The sequence below is a fragment of the Oncorhynchus mykiss genome, chromosome 7 (genome assembly GCF_013265735.2).
Source record: "Oncorhynchus mykiss isolate Arlee chromosome 7, USDA_OmykA_1.1, whole genome shotgun sequence".
Taxonomy (NCBI): Eukaryota; Metazoa; Chordata; class Actinopteri; order Salmoniformes; family Salmonidae; genus Oncorhynchus; species Oncorhynchus mykiss.
The window spans coordinates 30891444-30912453 of NC_048571.1; the positions used below are offsets into that span (position 1 = coordinate 30891444).

The 21010-nt window shown below is 42.5% G+C and overlaps 1 pseudogene; it reads right to left on the minus strand.

Annotated features, from left to right (window-relative positions):
* Window positions 1–6483: 6483 nt before the first annotated feature.
* On the minus strand, window positions 6484–20704 carry LOC118965351 (annotated as a pseudogene).
* Window positions 20705–21010: the final 306 nt, after the last annotated feature.

Below are 21010 nucleotides of genomic sequence, written 5' to 3' on the forward strand. Positions count from 1 at the left end.
CAGCTCTGTCAGGTTGGATGGGGAGCATCACTGCTCAGCTATTTTCAGTTTTCTCCAGAGATGTTTGATCAGGTTCAAGTCTGGGCTCTAGCTGGGCCAGTCAAGGACATTCAGAGACTTGTCCCGAAGCCACATTTGCATTGTCTTGGCTGTGTGCTTAGGGTTGTAGTCCTGTTGGAAGGTGAACCTTCACCCCAGTCTGAGGTCCTGAGCACTGGAGCAGGTTTTCATCAAGGATCTCTCTGTACTTTCCCATCCACTGACTAATCTCCTGGTCCCTGCTGCTGAAAAACATCCCCACAGCATGATGCTGCCACCACCATGCTTCATTGTACGGATGGTGCCAGTATCTTGTTTCTCATGGTCTGAGAGTCCTTTATGGTGCCTGTAGGCAAACTCCAAGAAGGCTATCATGTGTCTTTTACTGAGGAGTGGCTTCCGTCTGACCATTCCACTATAAAGGCCTGATTGGTGGAGTGCTGTGGAGGTTATTGTCCTTCTGTAAGGTTCTCCTATCTCCACAGAGGAACTCTAAAGCTCTGTCAGACCATCGGGTTCTTGGTCACCTCCCTAACCAAGACCCTTCTCCCCCATTTTCTCAGTTTGGCTGGGCGGCCAGCTTTAGGAAGAGTCTTGGTGGTTCCAAACTACTTCCATTTATGATCGAAGCCACTGTGTTCCTGGGGACATACACTGCTGGATACATTTTTTGGTACACTTTCCCAGATCTTTGCCTCGATACAATCGTGTCTCGGAGCTCGACGGACAATTCCTTTGACCTCATGGCTTGGTTTTTTTCTCTGACATGCACTGTCAACTGTGGGACCTTATATAGACAGGTGTGTTCCTTCCCAAATCATGAGTCCGAACTTTACACCACGCCAACGCTTGGCATTGTGATCTTAGGCTTGTGTGTGGCTGCTCGAACATGGAAACCCATTTCATGAAGCTCCTGACTGTGGTGAAACATTTATTTACAGTTTCTTACTACACCTACTACCACAAATATGTTATGGCCTGGTCATGCCACAGCTGTAAATATATGAGTCATTTGGAGTATGTTTTTGTATACATTACCAGTCAAAAGTTTGGACACACTGACTCATTCCAGGGTTTTTCTTTATTTTTATTATTTTCTAAATTGTAGAATAATAGTGAAGACATCAAAACTATGAAATAACACATGGAATTATGTAGTAAGCAAAAAAGGGTTAAACAAATCAAAATATATTTTAATGTAATCTTTGAGCCAGTCAGTTGTTGTGTCAAGGTAAGGGTGGTATACAGAAGATAGCCCTATTTGGTAAAATACCAAGTCCCCATTTTGGCAATAACATCTCAAATAAGCAAAGAGAAATGACAGTCCATCATTACTTTAAGACATGAAGGTCAGTCAATCCAGACAATTTCAAGAACTTGTTTCAAGAAAAGTTTCAAGACACACTTGTCTTTGTACTCCTCACCTGGTTGCCGCCACACACGCTTGACACCATCTGAACCAAATAAGTTTATCTTGGTCTCATCAGACCACAGGACATGGTTCCAGTAATACATGTCTTTAGTCTGCTTGTCTTCAGCAAACTGTTTGCGGGCTTTCTTGTGCATCATCTTTAGAAGAGGCTTCCTTCTGGGATGACAGCCATGCAGACCAATTTGATGCAGTGTACGGCGTATGGTCTGAGCACTGACAGGCTGACCTCTCACCCCTTCAACCTCTGCAGCAATGCTGGCAGCACTCATACATCTATTTCCCAAAGACAACCTCTGGATATGACGCTGAGCACTTGCACTCAACTTCTTTGGTCGACCATGGCGAGGCCTGTTCTGAGTGGAACCTGTCCAGTTAAACCGTTGTATGGTCTTGGCCACCGTGCTGCAGTTCAGTTTCATGGTCTTCTTATAGCCCAGGCCATCTTCATGTAGAGCAACAATTTTTTTTTTAGATCCTCAGAGAGTTCTTTGCCATGAGGTGCCATGTTGAACTTCCAGTGACCAGTCAGTATGAGGGAGTGTGAGAGCGATGACACCAAATTTAACACACCTGCTCCCCATTCACACCTGAGACTTGTAAAACTAACGAGTCACATGACACCGGGGAGGGAAAATAGCTAATTGGGTCCAATTTGGACATTTTCCCTTAGGGGTGTACTCACTTTTGTTGCCAGCGGTCTAGACATTAATGGCTGTGTCTTCACCCCAACCCCATTGAGCATCTGTGGGGCATCCTCAAACGGAAGGTGGAGGAGTGCAAGGTCTCTAACATCCACCAGCTCTGTGATGTCATCAGGGAGGAGTGGAAGAGGATTCCAGTGGCAACCTGTGAAGCTCTGGTGAACTCCATGCCTAAGAGGGTTAAGGCAGTGCTGGAAAATGATGGTGGCCACACAAAATATTGACACTTTGGGCCCAATTTGGACATTTCTACTTAGGGGTGTACTCACTTTTGTTACCAGCGGTTTAGACATTAATGGCTGTGTGTTGAGTTATTTTGAGGGGACAGCAAATTTACACTGTTATACAAGCTGTACACTCACTACTTTACATTGTAGCAAAGTGTCATTTCTTCAGTGTTGTCACATGAAAGGATATACTCAAATATTTACAAAAATGTGAGGGGTGTACTCACTTTTGTGATATACTGTATGTGAGCAATACAATTGGATTTGATTTAAGTTCATTAGAGTTACCAGCCTCAATTTGCAGCCCATAAAAATGCCTTACAAAGCTCAAGTAACAGACATATCTCAACATCAACTGTTCAGAGGAGACTGCGTGAATGATGCCTTCATGGTCGATTTGCGGCAAAAAACACTGCTAAAACAATACTAAAGGACACCAAGAAACACGGGCAAAGGACATTAGACCAGTGGAAATCTACAGTGCCTTGCGAAAGTATTCGGCCCCCTTGAACTTTGCGACCTTTTGCCACATTTCAGGCTTCAAACATAAAGATATAAAACTGTATTTTTTTGTGAAGAATCAACAACAAGTGGGACACAATCATGAAGTGGAACGACATTTATTGGATATTTCAAACTTTTTTAACAAATCAAAAACTGAAAAATTGGGCGTGCAAAATTATTCAGCCCCCTTAAGTTAATACTTTGTAGCGCCACCTTTTGCTGCGATTACAGCTGTAAGTCGCTTGGGGAATGTCTCTATCAGTTTTGCACATTGAGAGACTGAAATTTTTTCCCATTCCTCCTTGCAAAACAGCTCGAGCTCAGTGAGGTTGGATGGAGAGCATTTGTGAACAGCAGTTTTCAGTTATTTCCACAGATTCTCGATTGGATTCAGGTCTGGACTTCTTCCACATGTTTGGTGTGATTTGCAGTGGTCTGATACTCCTTCCATTTCAATATTATCGCTTGCACAGTGCTCCTTGGGATGTTTAAAGCTTGGGAAATCTTTTTGTATCCAAATCCGGCTTTAAACTTCTTCACAACAGTATCTCGGACCTGCCTGGTGTGTTCCTTGTTCTTCATGATGCTCTCTGCGCTTTTAACGGACCTCTGAGACTATCACAGTGCAGGTGCACTTATACGGAGACTTGATTACACTCAGGTGGATTGTATTTATCATCATTAGTCATTTAGGTCAACATTGGATCATTCAGAGATCCTCACTGAACTTCTGGAGAGAGTTTGCTGCACTGAAAGTAAAGGGGCTGAATAATTTTGCACGCCCAATTTTTCACTTTTTGATTTGTTAAAAAAGTTTGAAATATCCAATAAATGTTGTTCCACTTCATGATTGTGTCCCACTTGTTGTTGATTCTTCACAAAAAAATACAGTTTTATATCTTTATGTTTGAAGCCTGAAATGTGGCAAAAGGTCGCAAAGTTCAAGGGGGCCGAATACTTTCGCAAGGCACTGTAGGTCGCCACAGGCTAGTACATGTCCATGGGCCTGGAAATTGGTCATCTCCCCCTCTAGAATGGAGAAGCTGTCACCGTTAAAGTATGGGGATTCTATTGAGGGGATATAGGTAGCATACATGATGACATTTTTCTCTGTTGAGATAATTTCCTTATTTATCTCAATGAATTTCAAGGGGCTTTATTGGCATTGGAAACATATGTTAACATTGCCAAAGCAAGTGAAGTAGATAATATACTATCTCTCTCTCTATGGTTGGTGATGATCGGCAGCAGTAAGCACCATAACCCCCCCCTTTTGGTTATGAGCCGTGTTATTCCTCTTACCCAGCATTTCACTCTGCTCACAATAGTCCCATTCTCTCGTTCTGAGAGGCCCCAGGAATTCTTCTAAACCCATTTCCACTGGCTGCTTTCCCTGTGATGTGTTAAAGTAGGACAAATGGGGAAGAGAGCTTGTGTCCCTACCTCTGACCCCTCAGATGTAGGGTACAGGCACACGGGGTGGGAGCTGAGAGAAATACTACTAAAATATGCTCACGTGTCGACCTACTCTAACACCGGAATAACCATATAAGGCAACATTGCAAAATAATTATAACACTGAAGCTGAAATATTTTTGCAATGTTGTGTAGATTGGAAAAATTGAAATGCAATATATCCCAAAGCCTTCCTTCTACTGAAGATGCATATTGGATTATGCAGAATATAAGTACATGTTAGTATTTTATTGTCATGAGAAAATGTAGTTCTCTCTGTACTGTGTATGTGAGTGAAAAGTATTTTTGTGTGCATGCGCGGTTCTGTGCTTGTGTGCGCACACGTGTGTTGGTGCTCCTGTGCAAACGTGGGTGTGCATATATGTGAAAACACAGGCCACTTTAGCGGGGAAATGTGATCGCAGCGTTACTCACTGGGTAACATGAGGAACATGAATGTGGCAGTGTGGGTCCGGGATGGGCCTGGCATTCCCAAGTGGGTTGTGGGACATGTCGACACTGGCGGCTCCCTCCCATGCCAAAGCCTTTAAAGTGATACCGCTCTCCCTGTGGAGTTAACACTATCCAGCTCCGTGTCATACCCCCCCCCCCCCCCCGCCACACACACAGAAACACTGCTAAAACACGGGGAGTTGAAATTGGGATTGACTGCAAAAAAAAATCACATGAAGGACAATGAAAGAAAACAGTGAGGAAAGGTGGATTTGGCAACTTGTTGAGACTTGGCTGGGATCCTCAGGTTTTCAGGAATCTGAGGCTGTTAGAAAGCGCATGGTACGGACTTGCTCTGTAACTGAAATCACCAATGATTTCATGCCTTGGAGATAAAGCTTGGGATTGGGAAATCCCATAATAATGGAGGAGTAATATCTTACAATGTATAAACTGACCTGATCTGCGCTCTCTCCGGAAGTCGATGTTCACACACACAAACAAGAAGTCTCTCTAATGTATACTACAAACAAATTCCATCTCACAATTGTATCCTGGAAATGAACTGTCAAATTGGTGACTATCACACCTCGTCCCTGGAGAGGTGGCAAAATGGCCCCCTTTTTCAGTGCGGGTCATATCCTAATTTCCTTTCCTTGTCCTCTGTTCACCTGCAAGGTGCAACGCTCCTTCCTCTGTGCTGTTTACAGTTACAAAGAGTGGTAAGTAAAAGAGAGCGAAACGCACTTACATGTCCTTTGTGTCACCTTACAGTCACTTACATGTCCTTTATGTCACCTTACAGTCACTTACATGTCCTTTGTGTCACCTTAGTCACTTACAAGTCCTTTGTGTCACCTTACGGTCACTTACATGTCCTTTATGTCACCTTACAGTCACTTACATGTCCTTTATGTCACCTTACAGTCACTTACATGTCCTTTGTGTCACCTTACAGTCACTTACATGTCCTTTATGTCACCTTACAGTCACTTACATGTCCTTTGTGTCACCTTAGTCACTTACAAGTCCTTTGTGTCACCTTACGGTCACTTACATGTCCTTTATGTCACCTTACAGTCACTTACATGTCCTTTGTGTCACCTTAGTCACTTACAAGTCCTTTGTGTCACCTTACGGTCTCTTACATGTCCTTTGTGTCACCTTACAGTCACTTACACACGCACAGCTTCCGTCTCAAGGCCATCAGATTGTTAAACAGCCACCACTAGCACAGAGAGGCAGCTGCCTACCTACAGACTTATACTTATCTATTCTTATCCCATTCCTTTACTACATTGTATGTATTAGGTTTTGTTGTGGAATTTGTTAGATATTACCTGTTAGATACTGCTGCACTGTCGGATCTAGAAGCATAAGCATTTCACTACACTCACAATAACATCTGCTAAACATGTGTATGTGACCACTAAAATTAGATTGGATTTACTGATTTGATTTGATTACAAGCCTGCAAGGTGTTTGGAGCCCGCTGTCCTACAGTATATGAGTGAATGGAGAAGAGAGGAAGAGATTCCTATGGGAATTCCCAGCGACAGCTTAGACTCGGCTCCCTACAGTCACAGTGCCATCTGTTTCGGGTGGCACTACAAGAGAGAAGGGATGAAATCGACACCTAGGTCAAAACACAGACACAATCTGGGGATGGCTATCACCCTGCATAGAGGTTGGGTTGGGTATCCTCCTTGAACCGTGTTTCCTCCGACACATTGGTGCGGCTGGCTTCCGGGTTAAACTGGCGGGTGTTGGCGAACTCCTCCTTCACCTCTCCCGAGCCTGTTGAGGATTTGAAGTGATGAGACAAGATTGAAATTGGGGAGAAAAAGGGGGTAAAATGCACAAAAGTAAAAAAGGGAATAGGACCACTTTTTAGTTGAACCACCATCCTCAACAACACTGCTCATCTGCCTTTGCCAATTCTCCTCAGTGAAATGCAAGTCAACTGTCAAGGTTCTAATCTAGATTCAGAACCGGAGATGCTGATATGTTATCGTCTGATAACATCCTGACCTTGTGTACAATGCAGTCAAACAAATCAAAAGCTACGCCATGTTTCCTATGGGATGATTCTTCTCTCCTTAATCAGACCATTTGCTGGTGCTCTGTTTGGGAGCAAGAGCATATCCGCAATGACTCAGAGTAAATACCATTGATTCAGTATGTTCTAATGTAGTATGGGCAAATAAGCTTAGCAACCATGCCTCTATTTGTACTATTAGGAGTGCTGTAACATAATAGGATTACTGGCACTGACTGCCACTGTAGCAAATAACTGGAAAAGTCATCAGTTCTTTTTTGTTAGTTTACTGTGAAGACCCAAAGACCTTGAAGTAGTTTTTTGCTAATTCTTCACGCTACAAATTACCTACAGGTTAAACAGGCCACTCTGTGAGTTTGAGAGGCTTGCTATCATCATCATGCTATGTAAGGGATGCAAAGCTTTAGTTGTTGCTTTGAGAGAGAGAGAGAGAGAGAGAGAGAGAGAGAGAGAGAGAGAGAGAGAGAGAGAGAGAGAGAGAGAGAGAGAGAGAGAGAGAGAGAGAGAGAGAGAGAGAGAGAGAGAGAGAGAGAGAGAGAGAGAGAGAGAGAGAGAGAGAGAGAGAGAGAGAGAGAGAGAGAGAGAGAGAGAGAGAGAGAGAGAGAGAGAGAGAGAGAGAGAGAGAGAGAGAGAGAGAGAGAGAGAGAGATCTAACGTAATGGTAAATCTAAGCGCTGGTGGTAGCGCTATAGGTTCAGGTGGCGTGAAAGAGCTGTGTTTTGATGAAGTTGTAGTTGTGAAGGGCTTGGCCACTCACTGGCCAATCAAGGTGTTCCATGGATTAATACTGCATGTGTTTGTCTTAAGTTCTGTAGTTTATTGACAGTCTTTGCGTTGTCATCAACTCCAATTCGGCTGGGGACACAGAATATTCTGCCCTAGTCCATTGTGGGTCACCGGATTATCTCATCCATTGTTCTATGATCGGCATATAGCCTATGCTGGGTTTTTAGAGGAACCTGGCTAAAATAATTGAATAGCCTACATGGATTAAAAGGGGATGTCCGCTCACCGTTTTGCTGCTGCCAAACATGATATTTTAATACAGCTTTGGTGAGTAAGATTGATGTCAAAGCGGTCTCACGAGCCAAACCCTTTATCGATAGTCTTGACTACTTGGCGAATGCATTGGGCAGGATAAAAACAAACAAAAACACAGCCTTCATTGAGAGGAGGCTATGCTTGTTTTTTAATCAAACTAAACTAAATGGGGATAAAATAGAAAATAATCTAAATACAAGGTTTACCGGCACAAAAAGCACATCTCTCTTGTTCTATGTGCATATGGGCACTGGGCTTCACGGCTGGATAGGCTATCCTTCCATTGTCAGAATCCATGCCATAATCACATTACCGTTAAGACCAGCTTTTGGTTGGTCTTAAATATCCCCAACAGCTCACACATACTGAAATTGGCACTTTGGTGCATGATTTAAAGACACACCTCAGATATTGCCACCCCTCCCACCTCAGTGCAAGCAAGTTCATATAAGACCGGTAAATTACCAATCGTGGGGCTAGGGTTTGACAATAAAAGAGCGCCGGCTTTAAAAGGTTGAAATATCAAATCAAATGTATTTATATAGCCCTTCTTACATCAAATCAAAATCAAATCAAATCAAATCAAATGTATTTATATAACCCTTCGTACATCAGCTGATATATGATAAGTGCTGTACAGAAACCCAGCCTAAAACCCCAAACAGCAAGCAATGCAGGTGTAGAAGCACGGTGGCTAGGAAAAACTCCCTAGAAAGGCCAAAACCTAGGAAGAAATCTAGAGAGGAACCAGGCTATGAGGGGTGGCCAGTCCTCTTCTGGCTGTGCCGGGTGGAGATTATAACAGAACATGGCCAAGATGTTCAAATGTTCATAGATGAACAGCATGGTCAAATAATAATAATCACAGGAGTTGTCGAGGGTGCAACAAGTCAGCACCTCAGGAGTAAATGTCAGTTGGCTTTTCATAGCCAATCATTGAGTATCTCTACCGCACCTGCTGTCTGTAGAGAGTTGAAAACAACAAACAAGTGTGCGTTTGACAATTGAACTGGCTTAATGCCAGACGGAAATGGAGCCCACAGAGGAAGCAATGTCAGGAAGGTGAGACCACCTCAGAATTCATGTGAAGTAAACCTCAAGAGCCTCATGAATAACAGGAAATGGTGCAGGAAGCATAAAATGTCACATAAACATGGTTAGCTGATGTTAATGCGAGTGTAGCGAAATGCTTTTGCTTCTAGTTCCGACAATGCAGTAATAACCAATGAGTAATCTAACCTAACAATTCCACAACTACTACCTTATACACACAAGTGTAAAGGGATAAAGAATATGTACATAAATATATATGAATGAGTGATGGTACAGGACGGCATAGGCAAGATGCAGTAGATGGTATTGAGTACAGTATATGCATATGAGATGAGTAATGTAGGGTATGTAAACATTATATTAAGTGGCATTGTTTAAAGTGGCTAGTGATACATGTATTACATAAAGATGAAAAGATGCAGTAGATGGTATAGAGTACAGTATATGCATATGAGATGAGTAATGTAGGGTATGTAAACATTATATTAAGTAGCATTGTTTAAAGTGGCTAGTGATACATTTTTACATCAATTTTTCCATTATTAAAGTGGCTGGAGTTGAGTCAGTATGTTGGCAGCAGCCACTCAATGTTAGTGGTGGCTGTTTAACAGTCTGATGGCCTTGAGATAGAAGCTGTTTTTCAGTCTCTCGGTCCCTGCTTTGATGCACCTGTACTGACCTCGTCTTCTGGATGGTAGTGGGGTGAACAGGCCGTGGCTCATCATCAACACACCTCAGACACAGGGGTATTTTGTGTTCTATCTGTTGACTATTTAAACATTTAGATAATCTTTTCTAGTTGCTCTTTAAAGCCCTGCTTATTATCCACATTCTGATTGTCCCCACATTTGTGAACAGGTGTAGACAATCACAAGATCCATTGTGAACCAATTGTGATTAGATCTTCCTGACCACCGGTATAATACAGTAATATTAAAATACAGTTGGTTGTCTATGTAAATGTTATAAAAGTACACTCTAGCTATCTAAATGTACAGTTGGAGAATTAGAGAGGGTTTACTTAACCCAAAATCTGTCCACTAAAATAAGACCACAAAGTGAAGGTCAATGAAAGCATGGAGGTCAATGAAAGAGTGTCGAATTTGGTCCCCCAAAAATGTAATTGCTGATTTGCTATGTGAGGTTTGTTTGATCGTATAGATGTTTCGCAATGGTTAGGTTGTATGAATGTACTGAAATACAGTACTTATTTTTTACTATTTTCTACATTGTAGAATAATAGTGAAGACATCAGAACGATGAAATAACACATGGAATCATGTAGAAACCAAAAGTGTTAAACAAATCAAAATAGATTTTAGATTATTCGAAGTAGCCACCCTTTGCCTTGATGACTGCTTGTCACTGTATCTTGATTATGTGAGAGACGCAGACTCCATATCAACCTTTAAGTCTTTCCTGAAGACTAATCTCTTCTGTAGGTCCTGTGATTGAGTGTAGTCTGGCCCAGGGGTGTGAAGGTGAACAGCAAGGCACTGGAGTGACGAACCACACTTGCTGTCTCTGCCTGGCTGGCTCCCCTCTCTGCTGGGACTCCCTGCCTCTGACCCTTATGGGGGCTGAGTCACTGGCTTGCTAGTGCTCCCCCATGCCGTCCCTACGAGGGGTGCATCACGTCTTGCCAGGATTGTTTTGCTATTCTCGACTTGAGTAGGTTGAGTCACTGATATTAACTTCCTGTCCGGTCTTGCGCCCCCTCAGGCTCGTGTGGTGGGGGAGATCTTTGTGGGCAATACTCCACATTGTCTCAGGGTAGTAAGTTGGTGGACTGTTGATATCCCTCTAGGGGTGTGGGGGCTGTGGTTGGCCCAGTACTTGAGCACTAGGACCATGCCTCAGGACTAACTAGCCTGATGATTCCTGGCGGTTCCCGTCCCCAGTCCCCCTGGTCATGCTGCTGATCCAGTTTCTGCTGTTCTGCCTGCAGCTATGGAACCCTGACCTGTTAACCAGACGTGCTACCCTATCCTGGACCTGATTTTTCGACTCTCTCTCTCTAACGCACCTGCTGTCTCGACCTCTGAATGCTTGGCTATGAAAAGCCAACTGACATCTACTCCTGATGTGCTGACCTGTTGCACCCTCGACAACGACTGTGATTATTATTATTTGACCCTGCTGGTCATCTATGAACGTTTGAACATCTTGAAGAACGATCTTGCCTTAATGGCCATGTACTCTTACAATCTCCTCTGGCACAGCCAAAAGAAGACTGGCCACCTCAGAGCCTGGTTCCTCTCTAGGTTTCTTCCTAGGTTTTGGCCTTTCTATGGAGTTTTTCCTAGCCACCGTGCTTCAACACCTGTATTGCTTGCTGCTTGGGGTTTTAGGCTGGGTTTCTGTACAGCACTTTGTGACATCAGCTGATGTAAGAAGGGCTTTATAAATACACATTATTGAAATTTGATTGATAGATTACAGTGCCTTGCGAAAGTATTCGGCCCTCTTGAACTTTGCGACCTTTTGCCACATTTCAGGCTTCAAACATAAAGATATAAAACTGTATTTTTTTGTGAAGAATCAACAACAAGTGGGACACAATCATGAAGTGGAACGACATTTATTGGATATTTCAAACTTTTTTAACAAATCAAAAACTGAAAAATTGGGCGTGCAAAATTATTCAGCCCCTTTACTTTCAGTGCAGCAAACTCTCTCCAGAAGTTCAGTGAGGATCTCTGAATGATCCAATGTTGACCTAAATGACTAATGATGATAAATACAATCCACCTGTGTGTAATCAAGTCTCCGTATAAATGCACCTGCACTGTGATAGTCTCAGAGGTCCGTTAAAAGCGCAGAGAGCATCATGAAGAACAAGGAACACACCAGGCAGGTCCGAGATACTGTTGTGAAGAAGTTTAAAGCCGGATTTGGATACAAAAAGATTTCCCAAGCTTTAAACATCCCAAGGAGCACTGTGCAAGTGATAATATTGAAATGGAAGGAGTATCAGACCACTGCAAATCTACCAAGACCTGGCCGTCCCTCTAAACTTTCAGCTCATACAAGGAGAAGACTGATCAGAGATGCAGCCAAGAGGCCCATGATCACTCTGGATGAACTGCAGAGATCTACAGCTGAGGTGGGAGACTCTGTCCATAGGACAACAATCAGTCGTATATTGCACAAATCTGGCCTTTATGGAAGAGTGGCAAGAAGAAAGCCATTTCTTAAAGATATCCATAAAAAGTGTTGTTTAAAGTTTGCCACAAGCCACCTGGGAGACACACCAAACATGTGGAAGAAGGTGCTCTGGTCAGATGAAACCAAAATTGAACTTTTTGACAACAATGCAAAATGTTATGTTTGGCGTAAAAGCAACACAGCTGAACACACCATCCCCACTGTCAAACATGGTGGTGGCAGCATCATGGTTTGGGCCTGCTTTTCTTCAGCAGGGACAGGGAAGATGGTTAAAATTGATGGGAAGATGGATGGAGCCAAATACAGGACCATTCTGGAAGAAAACCTGATGTAGTCTGCAAAAGACCTGAGACTGGGACGGAGATTTGTCTTCCAACAAGACAATAATCCAAAACATAAAGCAAAATCTACAATGGAATGGTTCAAAAATAAACGTATCCAGGTGTTAGAATGGCCAAGTCAAAGTCCAGACCTGAATCCAATCGAGAATCTGTGGAAACAACTGAAAACTGCTGTTCACAAATGCTCTCCATCTAACCTCACTGAGCTCGAGCTGTTTTGCAAGGAGGAATGGGAAAAAATGTCAGTCTCTCGATGTGCAAAACTGATAGAGACATACCCCAAGCGACTTACAGCTGTAATCGCAGCAAAAGGTGGCGCTACAAAGTATTAACTTAAGGGGGCTGAATAATTTTGCACGCCAAATTTTTAAGTTTTTGATTTGTTAAAAAAGTTTGAAATATCCAATAAATGTCGTTTCACTTCATGATTGTGTCCCACTTGTTGTTGGTTCTTCACAAAAAAATACAGTTGTATATCTTTATGTTTGAAGCCTGAAATGTGGCAAAAGGTCGCAAAGTTCAAGGGGACCGAATACTTTCGCAAGGCACTGTATATAATTATTCAGCCCCTGACAGAAGTCTCTAAGTGCCCGATCCCAACTTAGAAGTTTATGGCTTTCCTACCCAAGCCTTTCTACGCACTTCTCAGTATTTGGTATTCAGACTTACCTGTTTCAGTCGCGTAACACGTTCTGCAGGTGTGGCTACATTGTGCGCTCTGAATAAATGTCATTCAATTGCTGAAAACCCTCCCACTTGCTGGCCAACAGATTTTCTCATGGAGTTTTCATTCAATGGGGTTTTCAGTACATTTATTTTAAGCCATCCCTTTAAATACAGTGCAACTTTTAATTCGAATTTTGCTGACAGACTAGAATATATCGAGTGAACGAACGGGTTCAGAATATTAGGGATCAATAATAGAAAACGTTCTAAATCTATGCATATTCGTCTCTGTTTCAGTACCAATTGGTAGATTTAAAAATACTATGATCTTGTAGATTATTTAGGAAAGTATTTATGAATCATAAGAGGCTTGGATTTCCTTTACGGGCGTTAGAAAGAAAACGATGGTTTGGTTCATTCTGAAAATTGCCAAATTCAGTTCTTCAACCGATGGTAATGTTGGAAGGTTAGTGTACATATAATTATAATAGGGGGAATAGTGTACAATAGTAGGCTATACCCTCCTATATTGCCTGCAATGACAATGGAACTGCGTGATGACATGGCCAAGTATTGCGCCATGTGTCGGGATCAAATTGTAACGATTTAATAAGCCTAAATGTATTTTTTTATATCGTCTACTGATACTCAGCACTAACCAAAGAGCCGTGAGGATGTTTACAGAGGAAGCAAATTAAAGTAAACAAAACAATGTCATTGGAATAATATCATCAAATCAAATCAAATTAAATGTATTTATATAGCCCTTCCTACATCAGCTGATATCTCAAAGTGCTGTACAGAAACCCAGCCTAAAACCCCAAACAGCAAGCAATGCAGGTGTAGAAGCACGGTGGCTAGGAAAAACTCCCTAGAAAGGCCAAAACCTAGGAAGAAACCTAGAGAGGAACCAGGCTATGTGGGGTGGCCAGTCCTCTTCTGGCTGTGCCGGGTGGAGATTATAACAGAACATGGCCAAGATGTTCAAATGTTCATAAATGACCAGCATGGTCCAATAATAATAAGGCAAAACAGTTGAAACTGGAGCAGCAGCATGGCCAGGTGGACTGAGGACAGCAAGGAGTCATCATGTCAGATAGTCCTGAGGCATGGTCCTAGGGCTCAGGTCCTCCGAGAGAGAGAAAGAAAGAGAGAATTAGAGAGAGCACACTTAAATTCACACAGGACACCGAATAGGACAGGAGAAGTACTCCAGATATAACAAACTGACCCTAGCCCCCCGACACATAAACTACTGCAGCATAAATACTGGAGGCTGAGACAGATAATAATGTAGGTTACACCAACTGAAGGGAACTAACAGTAAATTGGCAGTTGAATGTGTGTGGTTATGATACCTACTGATGGTCGATACTGATATTTAATAGAAATAGGAGACAGTGAAAGTCGAGGGAGCCTATAATTAAGACATTTGAGAGTGCTCATCCCTGCAAGTTAAACGACCGTACAATTTAAGTTCTGCATAATGGCACAGCATTTCGTCAACTTTGCTGTAAGAAATTTGACATGTTGATATGGTTCACTTTGCTGCTGTCTGACAAATTTCACTTTTGTCCTCAGTGATCATAAGGTAAAATAGATCTAAAACAAGTGTCATTTACAATCCCCTTATCCAAACTAATTACTAATTTACCTAGCTCTTATCAATAGACTTGATCAAGTTGTAAATTACAATGCTTTGAAAATTGTGTTTTGTCTATCAGAAAATTAGATGCTTTTTCCACTTGGAACAGGTAGGTTTGCTAGATCTTAGACATGGTTTCTCATGCATAAAGGTGGTGGGATAATAAAATAATGAAGTCAGAACACTGTGTATTGAGTTCCACCTCAAATGAATAGCCTACTATTCTCATGCTTAAATTCAAGGTCAGAATATGCATAGAGAGAAAAGTGCATAAAATTGAATTATATTCCATTTACGCGCGCTTAACTCGGGTTGGAATTTCCCCCTAAGAGCTTTGCACACCTGGATTGTACAATATTTGCCCATTATTCTTTTAAAGATTCTTCACGCTCTGTCAGGTTAATTGTTGATCATTGATATAAAGCCAAGTCTTTTCATAGATTGTCAAGCCGATTTTAAGTCAAAAGTGTAACTAGGCAACTCCGTGTCATCTTGGTAAGCAACTCCAGTGTAGATTTGGCCTTGTGTTTTAGGTTATTTTCCTGCTGAAAGTTGAATTAATCTTTATGTGTTTGTTGGAAAGAATACTGAACCAGGTTTTCCTCTATGATTTTACCTGCTTTGCTGTATTCCATTTCTTTTATCCTAAAATAACGACCTAGTCTTTGCCGATGACAAGCATACCCACAACATGATACAGCTACCACATGCTTGAAAATATGAAGAGTGGTGCTCAGTGATGTGTTGGATTTACCCCAAACATGACGCTTTTTATTCAGGACAAAAGTGAATTTCTTTGCCACATTTTTTGCAGTATTAATTAAGTGCCTTGTTGCAAACAGGGATGCATGTTTTGGAAAAATGTTATTCTGTACAGGCTTCCTTCAATTCACTCTGTCATTTAGGTTAGCACTGTGGAGTAACTACAATGTTGTTGATCAAGTCTGATTTATCTCATATCACAAATATTAAACTTTGTAACTGTTTTAAAGTCACCATTGGCTTTCAGGTTAAATCCCTGAGCAGTTTCCTTCCTCTCCAGTAACTGAGTTAGGAAGGACGCCTGTATCTTTATAGTGACTGGGTGTATTGATACACCATCCAAAGCTTAATTCATACATTTACCACTCACTACTGATAATTACAGATAATTGTATGTGAGGGGTACAGAGATGGGTTATTCATTCAAAAATCATGTTTACCATTGTTATTGAACACAGAATGAGTCCATGCAACGTATTATGATTTGTTCATGACATTTTAACTCTTGAATTGATTTAGGCTTGCTTTAACAAATGGGTTGAATACTTATTGACTCATGAAATTCCAGCTTTTCATGTTTTATTAATTTAAAAATGTTCTACAAACAAATTCCACTTTGACATTATGGGGTATTGTGTGCAGATCATAAACCCCTTAACAACCTCCTCTCAAGAAAAACAGCATGCTCGGAAAAACAGAAGCCAACATCTGAAGGGAGTGAGTGCTGTCCAAACATTTGTCATAGGAGGTGAATGTATGGTGGGCTTCCCTCCCAGGGCTTGTTATTACAGGTGCCTCTCACCTCATTGACCAGAGTGACACTCGTGCAATTTAGCACATGACTGACGACTGTCCCTCGGGCTAACCTGTAACCTCCTTAACCCTGCCTGTGCCTTTGCATTGATACGGACATCACTGCTGTTACTGTAGACTCCCATAAGTTTTGTGAGTGGAGACCAGAGTAAGGGGTTAAGTTCCATTTCAATTCAATGTCCTCAATTGGAATTGGAATTTCAGTTGACTTCCTGAATTGAAATGGAATTAACCTCAACTCTGTTGGAGACTTTTGATGCAGTTTCTTATTCCAGATTGTGAACTTCTATGGTTTAGTGTGGCATCATTGAAAGACGTGGAGATTGTATGGATTGGACATTGTGGGAAATTGTATCTATATGTTATTTCCCTGTCAACTATACCAACAAGCTTAATGCGGGCCTTGAAATGCCATTGAAAAATATATTCAGTAGTCCCTGATCTTTGAGTGAAATCCGATCGCTTAGTCAAGAAAAGTGTGTGTGTGTTAACACGTGTGTTCTTTGGTGTGTGTGTGTGTGTGTTTATATTTGTGTGTGTTTGAGCGTATGTCTCTGCCTGCATGCGTCTGACTGCTGTTTGTTTATACAAGTGTGTTGACAGGAACTCGGGATCAACAGTTCAGAGACACTTCACAAAGAGAAAGCCTATAAGTGAAGGAAAAGCAGCCAACAAGTGCTCAGCAAATGTGGGAAGGCCGTTGGAAAAGCATTCCTCATGAAGCTGGTTGAGAGAATGCCTAGAGTTTACAAAGCTGTCATCAAGGCAAAGGGTGGCTACTTTGAAGAATCTAAAATCTAAAATATGTTTAGTTTAACACTTTTTTGGTTACTACATAATTCCATATGTGTTATTTCATAGTTTTGATGTCTTCACTATTATTCTATGAGTAGGTGTGTCCAAACTTTTGACTGGTACTGTATGTTTCGTAAAACAAAGGGTGGATAGGTTAAGAGACAGTAAAGTATATGTTCCCATTGATAGGCTCTATAAATTGTACCTTAGAACCCACCCCACACACATTAATCCTGATAACAATATATACCATATGTGTCCTGGGCTGTGGGCTCAAAAAGGCTGTGGGGTCAAAGTAGTGCACTACATAGGGATTTGGGTGCTCTTTGGGACGTTACCCAAGCCTCAGAATGTGGACACTCCATCAAGATATAGATAGTCCTTTGTGCAATGGAAAAAGGAGACACTCCTTAGATATACTTGACTGATAGATGCCCTGCACTCAGTCCATTAAGAGAGCGAAAACACATCTCCCACAACAATTGACGATTCTCTCTCTCTCTGCCTCGCTCTCTTTCTCTCTCTCTTCCTCTCTCTCTCTTCCTCTCTCTCTTCCTCTCTCTTTTCCTCTCTCCTCCTGATGTATTCCGTCAGCAGGTGGAGGTCAATAGGTCATGGAGTATGATGCCGATGACCTCCCACCCACACTTTAATAAATAAGGTATAAAACATGTTTGATGCAATGTTTAAGTAAAAACTGGTGCAGTACTGGTAGTAGAGATGATAGGAACACTGTGACAATTTTCAGCATTTTGCAACTGTTTATAAATTTTGCAACTAGTTATAAATAGTTTTTAAATGGGAAAGGGTTTAATCGAATGGGAAGGTAGCCTAGCGGTTAGAACATTGAGTTGACAAGGTAAAAAATATGCAGATGTGCCATTGAACAAGGCACTTACTCCTAAATGGCTCCAGGGGTGCCATACTACAATGGCTGACAAATTTCACTGCACCAATCCTGTGTGACAATAATATATAGCATTTTTGACGGTTTCTACAGTGGCCACTCCTGGTTCTGTTTGTTCCACCATTGGTTGCGAGACGGTGAAGAGCTTTGACTGGGCTGGGTGGGAGGGCCAAGAGAATAGAAGTGGTGGAATGGAGTGCTCGGGTTGGGATGTAGGGTTTGAGAATAGCCTGAAGGTAAGGAGATGCAGTTCCCCTTGCTGCTCCATAGGAAATCACCAGGGTCTTGAAGATGATGCGAGCTTCATTTGGAAGCCAGTGCAGTGTGTGGAGGAGTGGGGTGACATGGAAGAACATGGAAGGTTGAACACCAGGCGGGCTGCAGCATTCTGGATAAGTTGCATGGGGTTTGATGGCACAAGCAGGGAGCCCAGCCAACAGAGAGTTGCAGTAGTCTAGACGGGAGATGCCATGATTAGGACCTGTGCTGGCTTCTTTGTGAGGAAAAGTCATACTCTATGGATCTTGTATAGCATGATCCTGCAGGAGTGAGTCACTGCTTTGATGTTTGCAGAGTACGACAGGGTCATTCTGGGAGAGGGACACCATGGAGTTGTCAACCGTGATGGAGAGGTCTTGGAGCGGGCAGGCCTTTCCCAGGAGGAAGAACAGATCCTGTTTGTCAAGATTGGGCTTGAGGTGGTGGGCCGACATCCAAACTGAGATGTCTGCCAGGCATGAAGAGATGTGTGTTGCCACCTGGGTGTCAGGGAGAAGGAGAAGAGTAGTTTAATGTCATCTGCATAGCAATGATAGGAGAGACCATATGAGGATGTGATAGAGCCGAGTGACTTAGTGTAAAGAGAAAAGAGGAGAGGGCCTATAACTGAGACCTGTGGGAGACCAGTAGTGAGGGTACATGCTGCAGACACAGATCTACTCCACACCACCTGATAGGAGAGATCTGATGGTTCACGGTGTTGAAGGCAGCGGATAGATCTAGGAGGATGAGAACAGAGGAAAGAGAGTCAGCTTTGTGGAGAGAGGTTAGCCACCGTGACACAAATGACAACAGTCTCAGTTGAGTGAGCCGCCTTGAAGCCTGACTGGTCAGGGTGAAGAAGATTGTTCTGAGAGAGATGACGAGAGATTTGTTCAAGTGTTTTGGAAAGAAAAGAAAAGAAAGAAGGGATACCGGTCTGTAGTTTTTGACGTCAGAGTGTTTGAGTGTTGGTTTCTTGAGGAGGCCATCTTGAAGTCAGAGGGGATGAAGCCAGTGGTCAGGAAATAGTTGATGAGGAATGGGAGAAGGTCTCCAGAGGTGGTCTGGAGAAGGAAGGAGGTAATGGGGTCAAGTGGGCAGGTTATCAGGCGGCTGGACATCACTATTCGCATGATTTCATCTGGAAAGATAAGGGAGAAAAAACTCCAAGCGTAGGGTAGTTTTGTGTGAGTGCGACCAGTGGACTCAGTCGGCTGAGTGAAAGAGGTGCAGATGCCGTCAGCCTTTTTTCAAAGTAGTTGATAAAGTCTTCAGCAGAGAGGGAGAGGAGGATTGAGGGAGGAGAAAGTGGAGAAGAGTTTCCCAGGGTTGGAGGCAGAAGCTTGAAATTTAGAGTGATAGAAAGTGGCTTTAGCAGCAGATACAGAGGAAGCGAAGGTAGAGAGGAGGGAATGGATGGAAGAAAGGTCCTCAGGGAAGTTTTGTTTTCCTCCATTTCTAATCAGCTGCCCGCAGCCATGTTCTGTTAGCACGCAGTGAGTCACTCAGCCATGGAGCGGGAGGGGAAGATCGCACCGCTTGGGAGGAAAGGGGACAGTGAGAGTCAAAGGATGCAGAAAGGAGGAGAGTAGTAAGGAAGCAGAAGGAAGAGAGGATAGGAGAGGAGACAGCGGTGCAGAGAGAACGAAGATTGTGGCAGAGCATGACCATCTGGGTAGGGGCTGAGTGGGTAGGTTTGGAAGAGAGATCTAGAGAAAGGGAAACAAAGTAGTGATCAGAGACATGGAGGGGGGTTGCAGTGAGATTAGTAGGTGAACAGCCTCTAGTGAAGATGAGGTCAAGAGTATTGCCTGCCTTGTGAGTGGGAGGTGACTGGGAAAGGAAGAGGTCAAAAGAGTGGAAAGAAAGTACCAGGTGGAAAATGTTTTATTGAAGTCAGGAGTCGGGAGGTTAAAGTCGCCCAGTACAATGAGTGGTGAGCCATTGTCAGGAAATTAGTTTATCAAGGTGTTAAACTTATTGAGGAACTCTCCAAGGGCACCTGGTGGGCGATAGATGTCAACAATGTTAAGTTTGAGTGGACAAGTGACAGTGACAGCAAGGAATTCAAATGATGCAACAGGTGAGAGAGGGAGAAAAGAGGAAATCTTTACCACCACGTTGACCAGATGCTCTGGGACTATGAGAGAAAAACTTAGTCAGGTGACGAGAGAGCAGCTGGAGTAGGTAGCAGTGTTCTCTGGGGAAATCCATGTCTCCGTCATGGCCGCAGATCAGCAGTTCCAAACGCTGCCAGAGACTAGGAATACATGGGTTGTGCAAGCAGGGTACACTCAGTGGTGTAAAATACTTAAAAATACTTTAAAGTGCTACTTGTTTTTCAGGGTATTTGTACTTTACTTTACTATTTTATATTTTTATTTTTACTTCACTCCATTCCAACAAGAACATAATGTATATTTTACTCCGTACATTTTCTCTGACACCCAAAAGTACTCGTTTTGACAGGAAAATGGTCCAATTCACGCACTTATCAAGAGAACATCCCTGGTCATCCCTACTGCCTCTGATCTGGCGGACTCAATAAACACGTTCTTCATTAGTAAATTAGTTCTGAGTGTTGGAGTGTGCTCCCTGGCTATCTGTCAATAAAAAATGTATGAAAAATAGTGCAGCCTGGTTTGTTTAATAAGGCATTTGAAATTATTTATACTTTTACTCTTGATA